Here is an 8,190-nt window from a genome sequence, read left to right on the forward strand (position 1 = left end):
AGAAAGAAGGAAAGAAAGAAAGAAAGAAAGAAAGAAAGAAAGAAAGAAAGAAAGAAAAGAAAAGAAAGAAAAAAATCAAAAACCAAGAGAGACCCTGCCTCAAACAAAGGGTGATATTGGCCTAAAGAACAATACTTGAGGTTGTCCTGTGACCTCCACATACATATCATGAGTACATGCGGCCACACACAACACACATGAATGAGCACATACATATACACATACTTTTTTAAATGAAAAAAAATTACATCCTTAATTCCCTTTTTAAAGTCCATGTATGGACTTGTATGTTAGAGGCAACAGGTGGTATGGGTCTGTGATCTTCCTGTATATGGTAAAAGGTTTTGTCAAGTTTTCAAGGTTGTAATGCTCTGCATCCTGAGACCAAATTCACGTTATAAAGGATCGTAGGTGCTGTTTAATGGCCTGGCCTCTGGATTTGCCCTGGTGTGAAGACATTGACCATGGCATTACAGAATGCTCTAGCCTACTGTGACACATCAAAGTTTCTTGTAATGTAGGTTATGACAGTTTCAACTTAGGCTCCCTACTTGTTTTCTATACCAATGTATAAATGTAAAACAGAATCACAAATTGGTTTGGATAATGCTAGTTTCCTGTAATAGCCCAGAGTTTATCAAACAGGTGGGGTTTTCCACTATGGAAATCAAGGCAGGAAAATCACTACGTATTCCTTAACTTTATTTTCTTTTTACAGTGTGCACATGTGCATGCATTTGTAGATGTATGCATGTATGCATGGGTGTGTGTGTGTGTGCATGCATGTGCATGTGAGTGAGCATGTGCATGCGTGTGTGTGCATGTGTGTGTGTGTGTGTGTGTGTGTGTTTGTGTGTGTGTCAGAGGACAGCCTCAGGTGTCAATCTTTCCACCTTGTTTGAGAGTCCTTTGTTATTTTCCATTGTCTCCAGTCATTCACAAAGCTGCCTCCCATTTCACAGTAGGATCACTAGGATTACAAATGTGTGCCATTGCACCCAGATTTACATGGGTTCTAGGGATCAAACTCATGTCCTCATGCTTGTGTGGCAATCACTTTGCCCACAGAGCCATCTCCCTAGCCTTATAGTCTGGGCTATTACAGGAAACTAGCATTATCCAAACCAATTTGTGATTCTGTTTTACATTTATACATTGGTATAGAAAACAAATAAGGAGCCTAAGTTGAAAGTGTCAGTTTGTTTAGGCTCATCTCACCTGTGTTAAGTAATAAACAGATGATGTTTTAAGTGAACAATAAGAAATAATTAATGCTTCAGTATACATTACAAGAAACTTTGATGTGTCACAGTAAGCTAGAGCATTCTTAACTTTTTACTCCAAGAAGTGACTTGCATTGTTATTTCTCCCTCCTCTCTTGCCTATTGTCTATGATAGGTGTATCATGGCTAACAAGTCTAGGGAAGAAAATTGCTGTGATTATTTAATTTAACCTTTCTACCATAGTCTTTTTTATTAGCAATGAGCACATGTTAAAGATGGCTGGAGGAGGCTATTCAGCAAAGCTATGGTTACATCATTCCCAGAATTGTCAGAACACTTTATATGGACCCAAACACAAGCCAATCTCCTTCATCAGACTTTCCTCCATACACATATATTCTATGCACCTGTGGCTTATGGTAGGTCGCAAAGTCCCAAGACACACTTGCTATATGAGTATATCAGAATTTACCAGAATAAATTTCAGACATGACAGATTTCAGAAGACTGAGCAAAAATAAATAAATAAATAAATAAATAAATAAATAAATAAATAAGATCTCAAGATGCAGTCAGCATAAGGATCCCTGGATTTGCAATTGCTGTCGTAGACAATAACTAATCAATCTAAACCTTCATCTTACATTTAAGCCTGAATAAATACTTCTGAGTTTTAATATAAGATAAAAATTCAAAGACAAAGAAAAGACTCTTGTACTATCTCAAAATTATGGTAGCATGGTTGTAACCCCAACACTGGCAAATCTGAGGCAGGAAGGTTGAGAGCTGAAAGCCACTCTTGGCTATTCATTAAGATACTAGATATAATTTCTATCTTCATATGTATGCGTGCTTTGCCTGCTTGTGTGCCTGACACAATTTCCATACAGAGCTTGGGGAAGTTGGAAAAGAGTGTTGGGTCCTCTGGAACTGGAATGATAGATGGTTGTTAGCCATCAAGTGGGTTCTAGGTGCTCAACATGGATCCTTGACAAGAGCAATAATTGCTTTTGACTGCCAAGCATCTCTGCAGCCACTTAGAGTTCTATTTGCATCTGCAATTTTGTACACGTGACTCTCCCAACTAAGAAACAATGTTTGCGAACTCAAAATGTCAACAAGATTGTGTTTCCTCCTTTCTATACATAGGCTACTGTGTGTGATGAGAGGAGGTAATCCATGGTTTTAGAGCTTTATTGTAGAAAACAGCGAGAGAGAGAGAGAGAGAGAGAGAGAGAGAGAGAGAGAGAGAGAGAGAGAGAGAGTAGAAAAGTAGAGGCTGGCCATGGCCATGTGGAGAGAGGGGAAAGGGAGGGAAGAGAGAGAGCAAGAGCTTAAGAGAGAGAGGAGGGGGCCAAGCAGCCCCTTTTATAGTGCACTATGATACCTTGCTGTTCCCAGGTAACTGTGGGGTGGGGCATACCTGACTGTAGTCAGGTGACTGTGGGGGTGGTATCCAGCCAGAATACTTGGAGCTTGGGGTATTGTCTACAGGACTGATAGTCACAGGATAATGGAGTTGGAGGGCTCATGGTGTCAAGCACCTAATATCTGAGGGCGTAGCTCACTGTTCTGTCCCTTGTAGAATTTTCTACTGGATCTCCAGAGTCAACCTTGCTCAACCAGAACACAGACTGCCTTTCATGGTCCAACAACTGTGGACCTTGGGAAAGCATTATGGGTACTTTATAATGAAAGGGCTTTCAGATTCAAGTGTGAACCAAACCTTCACTCTGTTGGCTTAGTATACCTTTATCACCCATTAAAGAAGAGACTGGACAAATCAATGGGTTACTTAGCCACTCAACCCCAAATAAATACAACATGGGACTCTACATTTATCTACCACACTAAATCCCCCCTGCGAGATCTCCATGAAGAGCTCTCATCAAAAATCAAATACCTCAGGAGACAGATCTTCTGTATGATACGTATGCTGTGTTTACTCTTACTTCATTATTTTTAGTTTTAGTTTTCATTTTATTTTATTTTATTTTTGGCTTTTCAAGACAGTGTTTCTCTGTGTAGCCCTGGACATGCTAGAACACACTGTAAAACAGACCGGCCTTGAACTTAGAGATCTGACTCCTCTGCCTCCCAAGTGCTGTGATTAAAGGTGTGCCCTGAACATAGTCAGGCACTACTTACTGCCCTCAATGAGCATATATTGAATATGTATAATTTTTTTTTTTTTTTGGTTTTTTGAGACAGGGTTTCTCTGTGTAGACCTGGCTGTCCTGGAACTCACTCTGGAGACCAGGCTGGCCTCGAACTCAGAAATCCGCCTGCCTCTACCTCCCAAGTGTTGGGATTAAAGGCGTGTGCCACACTGCCCTGCTGAATATGCATGATATTAAGTGTTCGGAATACAAAGATGAAAATGGGGCTGTACTTATTCTGAACTGAGTTTTAACTGGCTCTGGTTTGGAATTGTATAATTTTTTCTTCTTTTCTTTTTTTTAACTTTTTATTGATTCTTTGTCCGTTTTAGGTCATGCACTCCAATCCCACTCACCTCCCTGTTCCCTTGTTTCTGCCCTCTGTCCTTGCAACCCCCTTCCCCTCTGAAAGAAACACACACACACACACACACACACACACACTATACGAAATAACCAAAAGCACGGACATCACATGGTGAAAGCTGTGGTGCATCACGGTGTCGCCCACAGGAATCATACATTGTGTTAGTTTCTCGCATCATTGTCACAACAAAAATACCTGTTGCAAGCAATATGGAAAAGGAAGCATGGGTTGGGCTCATGGTTCCATTGGATGTTTTCTTTCATGGCCTTGAAGTCATGACAGCAGGAACATGAGGCACCTCCTCCTTTAATTTAAAGAAGTGTTTTCCTATGATTTTGTTGAAAATAGTTTTTGTCCCTTTGACCTGGGTTTCTTTGCCATCCTCTTTTCCTATTATTCATAGATTTGGTCTTTTCTTAGTGTTCCATATTTCCTGGATGTGTGTACATCTTTTTATTGAGTCTTCAATGCCTGTGATTCTCTCTTCCATCTCTTCTATTATGTTAGTGACCTTGGATGTTCCTATTTGAGTTTCTCACTTTTTCATTTCCAGACTTCCCTCAGTTTGGGTTTTCATTATTGGTTCTGTTTCCTCTTTTAGGTTTTGAATTATTGTATTCATTTTCTTCTACTGTTTGCTTATATTTACATAGATTTCTTTAAGGGATTTTATTCATTTCTTCTTTCATAAAGGTTACATTAACATCTTTGCCTTGTGCTTCAGCTATGTTACATTACTCAGGACCAACTGTGGTAGGGTTCCTAGGATCTGTCTGTTGTTGATTGTATTTGTACTCTGACGTATAGGAATCTGGGTTGGAGATTCCTCTAAGTACTCTAGGTACTAATTTGTGGTCTTGTCTTTGCTCATTGAATGGTTTCTTCCTTGGTTTCTGTTGCCCTCTCTGGTTCCTAAGATAGTGCATGATCTGATAGAAAGTTCTTTGGGATCTTGATAGACGTGAACACTGATGGTTCCTGGTAAACTGTATTTCTATGTATTCGGAATGGGGGTGGCCTAGGAGAGGAGGTGTGAGGCTATAAAGAGGAGCGAAGAAGTCAGAGTGTTCTACCAGGAGCTTAGCCCACAGGGAATGGGGGCAGAGAGTGAGGAAAGGTCATAACAGGTACAACTGGAGACGAGACTAAGGGATTAGATTGATGTGTGGAAAAGGGGGGATAGTCAAGATGTGAACTTCACCTCCCTGCACCTCCCTGCTTCAGTGGTCTACTTTCTTCTCTGTCAGGCTTGGCTTCCCAGAGAATGCCTGCTTTAGTTGGGGCTGGGAAAACAGAATGAGTAGGGAGAAAGATTGGAGGGGAAGATCTATGTGATTCACTGGAAATGTAGGAAGAGTGGAGGGGGAAGCTGTTGGTCTACCACAGAGCTAAGGATAAAAGTGAACATTATATGTGGAGGAAAAGGAGGTAAAACTGCAGCTAGCCTAACTACCTCCTTGGCCAGAGTCTTATTTTATGATTTATGATGATGCTGCATGATACTGGTTGTAAGACAGAGGACAAGATAAATAGCTATTTCTAACAGATTCTGGGAAATTATAAGCATTTTATCCACTTTAAATTTTTGTTTATACTTGCTAGACAATAATGATTCAGAAATTTTCCTCATAAGCAAATAACTTTGATTATATGTTTATAAAGGCAAAGAGGGATGTCTTATGATTTCTGAATTTCTGAAAGAATAAAAAAGCCAAATAGCACACTTCAAGTGCTCTTGAGTGACATTCTCCTCCCTGACATAATTAGGTAAAACAAACAAACAAACAAACAAAAACCCCACATATTCATCTAAAATCTCCAAATTGTTATTACAATAAATAAGAACCATCTAAGTTGAAGCTCCTTAAACCTAAACTCATTTATCACATTAATTTTCTAATTTTTGATGTTAGAATTATAGTCATTTGATCCAAAGTTGGGATCTGAATCTTCCCAGGAAATATAACCCACAAACATTGAATGAGTGCACCTTCACTCCAGCCCCAAAGAGGCCCTGGCAGAACTGAGAGCCACTGAGACTGTGTGCATGGTCTGCAGGGAAATTAGCATATGTCACCACGTCACAGCCGGAACATGAAATGGCATTTAGTGACTAAAAATGAAAATGTCCAAAGACAGACTAGAGTACAGTGGAAAGCAATATTTAATCTTTCTTAGGACAACAGAAAATCAATTCTTCTGTTCATCTGTAAGTATTTAAAGAGCTGAAATGAAACATCACGTGCCTCTATTCTACTGAAAAAACTAAAGGCACCTAATAACTTCATACTTCAGCAAAACCACAGAAAACACATAACCTAATTCCCTGTACCTCAGAAGTGACTCTCCATAGTATATTGACATCATATTATCCAAACTACTTATTCATTTCCCCCCCCCCGAACTCTAAGTTACACCGTATATCAGACATTCCTTACTACATAAAAATAAATTTGAAAAAGATAAAACAACAACAACAAAAAAACCTAGCTGATAAAAAAAAATGATAGGATTGTGCTACTGGATAAGAATATTTGTAAATGGTACAGGAGGGTTGGGTTTTTCTGGTAAGTTTTTTTTCTCATTTTTCTCATGTGTAAGATACTTTACAAATATCCCACTGTCTTTATAACTTAGTAGACCGATTTCTTCTGACAAAGACATCAAGGCAATCCTTTAAAGTCAGCTTGCTGTTCTCCTTCTTTACGTCTTGTCTGAGGCTGCAACTTGACTTCCTTTAATCGAGAGCAGCAGTGCCAGAGATGATTTCAACCACCTCCTTCATGATGACATCCTGAGGCATGCATTTGAACACTGAGACCAATTTGTCAATCATGGCAGAAGTGTTCTTTCTGCGGTTGTCTGTGGACGTCATCCTGGCACTCTGCTCACTGGTGGTAGATGCTTTCAGGGGGGAGTAGATGAAGATGGCCAGATTGATTTCCTGGTAACTCTGCAGTACATCAGCATCAATAACATCATGGTACCCATGTTCTCAGCACTGCAATGGTATGGAAAGAGAAGATGGGCCTCTCTTTTGTCTTATAGCAGATAATAGACTTTAACTGATTAAAAATTAGATAGCCTTCATCAAACTTATATCCAAAATTTAACAACTCAAGAACAATGACTGACAGATCTTCAAAAAATAGGGGCTTTCATGCTACGTCTTCGAATGATACCCCAAACTGGTCAGAGCAAGTCCTATAAAGTCCTATAAAGCAAGCCCTAATTTTGTACTAATTCCAACAAAAACAACTTCTCTTCCAGCTGCCTGGCACACTCTTCATCCATTTAGCCCACAAAGCCCTTGACCTGAGCACACACCAAAAAGGAAGTGTTTCCTCTCGTCCTTAATATCACCCTTCTCATACAATGTCAAGCAGCCTGCTCCAGCTCAGCCCAGGCACCCTTCATAGACTACTGCTGCAGTCTTGATGGACTTGCCACTTTCTGGATGTCTTTGGTGGGCTTCAATCTCCTGCAAATGTCTTTCAAAACTACCATGTTTCAAATGTGTATCCGTTACAGTTGCACAGTATAGTCCCACAGCCAGGTGACTCTCGTTGGCAAAAATATGGTGTAATTTTAAACACCAGAATCACCTGGGAAACAAAGATTTCTTCACTGCTGTATCTGTCCCCTGAGTTGGAGAGATTCCAAGTTGGTTTCAGTTGAATCTATGAATGAAACTAAATAACCAGGGGCTGTGTGTGTAATTTGGATTTCCTCCTGTCACAGTGGCCTTGCACACTTGGACTTCTCACATTGTGTTCCATAGCCCTCCGCAATGTTCATTAGGTTGTTTTGTTTTGTTTTGTTTTTAACTTGACTGAGTTTAGAGGTGCCTAAGGTTTTGGAAAAGCACACTTTTGGATGTCTATGAGGACACTCATTTTCTAAGATGATTAGGTGATGAGGATCCTGTCTTAACTAACAGCTGCATCCATTGATGGATTCAAAGTTTTATGAAACTGTGGATTGTATTGCTAACATAAGTGTATGAAGGTAGCATAAACCTTGGCTTCTTCCTGTTGTTTCTCATGTAGGTGCCATGAGGTTCCTCCATGCCCCTCCTCCATGAGGTCACTATTTTGCCATGTAGAATGAGGACAAAGGAGCCAGTGAACACAGATTTAAGACTCAGAAACCATGAGCTCCAAAATATCTTTCCTCCTTTAAGCTATTTTCCATATGTATTAGTCACAAGGATGAAAATTGTGGCTAATGGCTTTAAGAGTAAATGTTCTTCCACAAGTTCGAATTCCCCCTTATCTAACCTAGGATGCCAGACAAAGACACTTCTGCAACATTTGTAGATTACAAATAAATCATTAAGGCTATCCGAGGGACCGGAGTGGTCAATTGGATTCTCTCCTAAAAGGGAAGAGCATTAGCAGCATCCAAAAACATGACTCGTTTACCAGAAAGATCACTGCG

General features: G+C 39.9%; 1 pseudogene; it reads right to left on the minus strand.

Moving 5' to 3' along the window:
- Positions 1-6,487: 6,487 nt before the first annotated feature.
- LOC116081984 lies at positions 6,488-7,257 on the minus strand (annotated as a pseudogene).
- Positions 7,258-8,190: the final 933 nt, after the last annotated feature.

The sequence above is a fragment of the Mastomys coucha genome, unplaced genomic scaffold (genome assembly GCF_008632895.1).
Source record: "Mastomys coucha isolate ucsf_1 unplaced genomic scaffold, UCSF_Mcou_1 pScaffold7, whole genome shotgun sequence".
Lineage (NCBI taxonomy): Eukaryota > Metazoa > Chordata > Mammalia > Rodentia > Muridae > Mastomys > Mastomys coucha.